Source organism: Eptatretus burgeri, chromosome 4, assembly GCF_056783735.1.
Source record: "Eptatretus burgeri isolate ZD-2024b chromosome 4, Ebu_testis_v1, whole genome shotgun sequence".
NCBI lineage: Eukaryota > Metazoa > Chordata > Myxini > Myxiniformes > Myxinidae > Eptatretus > Eptatretus burgeri.
In genome coordinates, this window is record NC_140964.1 from 49,305,955 (window position 1) to 49,309,362 (window position 3,408).

At 40.9% G+C, this 3,408-nt stretch overlaps 1 long non-coding RNA gene across 1 annotated transcript; it reads right to left on the minus strand.

Annotated features, from left to right (window-relative positions):
- Nucleotides 1–2,039: 2,039 nt before the first annotated feature.
- LOC147028005 (uncharacterized) lies at nt 2,040–2,942 on the minus strand. Its single transcript, XR_015056906.1, has 3 exons — nt 2,810–2,942; nt 2,650–2,716; nt 2,040–2,342 (listed from the first exon to the last, which is right to left on the minus strand). It is a non-coding gene; the product is annotated as an uncharacterized LOC147028005 (long non-coding RNA).
- Between the last annotated feature and the right edge of the window lie 466 nt (nt 2,943–3,408).

A 3,408-nucleotide genomic window follows, 5' to 3' on the forward strand; every position in this document is an offset into this window, starting at 1 on the left:
TTATGGGAATACCACAACGTTGGAAGAAAAGCATGAAGCCGATAGAGAAATGTTGTATAATTTGTCTCTGATACAAAATCCAACCTTGAGAGAAAAAGTTGATCAGTTCATTGTGAAGAAGATGATCAGTGCTAAATTTAAACTTGGACTTGGAAATTCAAAAAACTTATAGGCTCTAATGATGTCATTAAGACTGAAGAGCAATTAGCTGATGAATTACATAAACCAATATTCACAAAGTTTCAGAGAAGGAAAGTTTATTCCAAGGAAGTTGATTATATCTGGTCTGCTGATTTGATTGAACTCAATAATGATAAGGGGTACAAGTATGCTTTAACCGTTATTGATTTGAGGAGTAGATACGCATGGGTTGTACCATTAAAAAACAAAACAGTTAATACTCTTATGTTAGCCTTTCAACAGATATTTAATAAAAGTAAGAGAAAACCTAAAAAATTGTGGACTGATGAGGGTAGAGAGTTTTATAACAAGACATTTATGAATTTTCTAAAAAATAACAGTATTACATTATACAGTACCTTTAATGAAGGGAAGGCAGTTGTTGTTGAACGTTTTAATCGTACCTTAAAAGAGAGATTATATAAAAAATTCACACAACTCGGTTCACAACAATGGTCATCTTTTATTCAGGATATTGTGGATAAGTATAATGACACGGTTCACACGTCAACAAATATGAAACCATCAGAAACATTTACAAAATTAAAATATGAAAAAGAGATTAATGTCAGAAAACCTAAGTTCAAAGTTGGTGATATCGTAAGAATATATAGGTGGAAATCTCATTTTGAAAAGGGTTATATTAAACGATGGACGAACAAACTTTTTAAAATTGTTGATGTAATAGATACGGTTCCTTGGACTTATAAGATATATGATTTGGAAGGGGAAGAGATTTTAGGTTCATTTTATTCACAGGAATTACAAAAGACAAAGATAAATTGAAATTTTTGGACTCCGCCCACACAAAACCCACCCACATAAACCCCACCCCACACAAGCTCCACACACACAAACCCAACACAAGCTCTACCCATATTCATCATATTCACATAATTAGTGATTAGTTAATTAGTTCCCCACACACAACATGTTTATTTAATTAAAAAATTATCCACCCATCCACACAAGCTCCACTCATCCACCCATCCACCCATCTCTCCACCCATCCATTTATCCACACAAACCTCATCCACATAAGCGTCATCCACATTCACCCCACCCACATAAACCCTACCCACACAAGGCCCACCCACATAAACCCTGCTCGCATAAACCGTGCCCACATAAACCCCTCCCACACAAGCTCCACCCACATAAACCCTGCCCACACAAACCCCACCGAAGCCCACCCACATAAACTCCACCGAAGCCCCGCCCACACAAGCCCCACCCACACAAACGCCCTCCCACAAGCCCCGCCCACACACGCGCCACCCACCCAAGCCGCCACCGAGGCCCCGCCCACATAAGCCCCACCCACATAAGCGCCGCCCACACACGCGCCGCTCACACAAGCCCGCCCACACAAGCCCCCACCGAAGCCCCGCCCACATAAACGCCACCCACACAAGCCCCGCCCACACACGCCCCACCCACACAAGCCCCGTCCACACAAGCCCCGCCCACATAAACCCCACCCACACAAGCCCCACCCCCCTCATCCCCCCTGTGCGCCCCCACCTTTGACCCACCACCTCCCTCATCCCACCCCCACCCTTCCCCACACACACATGGGGAGGGGAGGGGTGGGATGAGGGGGTGATGGGTCGTTGGGGGAGCGCACCTACCCCCCCCGTCCGTCCCTCCCTCTCCTTTATGTCTTGATTCTCTTTTGAAATTCAAAATCAAGTAATTGTAAACAAAACAAATATAATTAATCAAAATTGAAAATATTAAATATTCATTTGCGAGAATGTATAATCTTTCCCAGCAATCTTCTTCAGATGTCTTGTGATGTCGAAACTCAGACACAATATTCTGTTTTGAAACAAAAAGTGGATAATAATTAGGTTTTATAAAGATAATTACATGGTAATATGAGTAAGCCTGGTGTTGGTTCTAAGTTCAAGCCTCGTTGACCACTGAATTAACACACCAGGAGGCCGACTCAGCCTGTCATCCTTCCAAGGCCAATAAAATGAATTCCAGTGTACTGACAAAACCGCGTCCAAACTAATGATGCAACCAACATAAGGCGACATTCCAAAGAGAGAGTGATATTAATAAACAAATAACTAAATAATAATTCAGAAACATTTACCTCCAGAAAATCATGTGTTGTACCAGATTGCTTCAACAGCTTATGTTGTGTGATCGAGCTGAAAAAAAATAAAATAATGAGTCAAGGGTATAGATGGAGAGACAGACAGAGAGAGGTAGGTAGAAAGACAGACAGAGTGAGATACAAAGAGACAGACAGGGAGAGATAGAGAGAGACAAACAGACAGGGAAAGAGCCACACACACACACGCACACACGCACACACGCACGCACGCACGCACGCACGCACGCACGCACGCACACACGTGTCTCACCATTGGTTCAATTCATTCGAGATCAGAGGCCGTGATAAGACTTCGTACCAGTCATTATAAATGTTTTCAATTCACTTCTAAAATCATTGACCTCTTCAATAAGAGCATTCATTTGATGCACCTCATTGTGATATGTAAACTCCACTTCTTCCAAGGACCTGCCAGGAAAAAATATATATTTTCGCATTATCACGTTTTAATTTATAATCAATTGCTTCATTGTTCAAAGAGGAAACCATACACAAACTTACCAACTTTGTAGTGAGCTGTTATCTTCATCGGAAGAGAGTGAGTCCATGTCTCAGTTTTTTTTACCATTGGTACAAGATGGCAAAAAGATCAGAGGCCGTGATAAGACGTTGTGTCAGTCATTAAAAATGTTTTTCAATTCTCTTCTAAGATGATTGACCTCTTCAATAAGAGCATTAATTTCATGCACCTCGTCATGATATGTAAACTGCTCTTCTTCCAAGGACCTGCCAAGAAAAAAATATATATCAGAATTATCACGATTTAATTTATAATCAATTGCTTCATCGTTCAAAGAGGAACCTATACACAGGCTTACCAACTTTGTGTTGAGCTGTTTTGTTCGCGGAAGAAAGATCGCTCATGTCTCAGTTGTAAAAATGAAAATCCCATCTGGCAGAAACTTTGTCTGGCGAATCACTTATAAGGCAACGATGAGGAGATTGCTTAATCATTGGGTGTGGCCACAGGAAATGACGCTTCGGGCGAGACAGCTTGGAAAATAACTGGGCGATATATTCTCAAATTGTATGAATCATTTTTAAAACATACTTAAAATGCCCTAAAATGATTTTGATTAAACTTATGTTTAAAAGCCTGT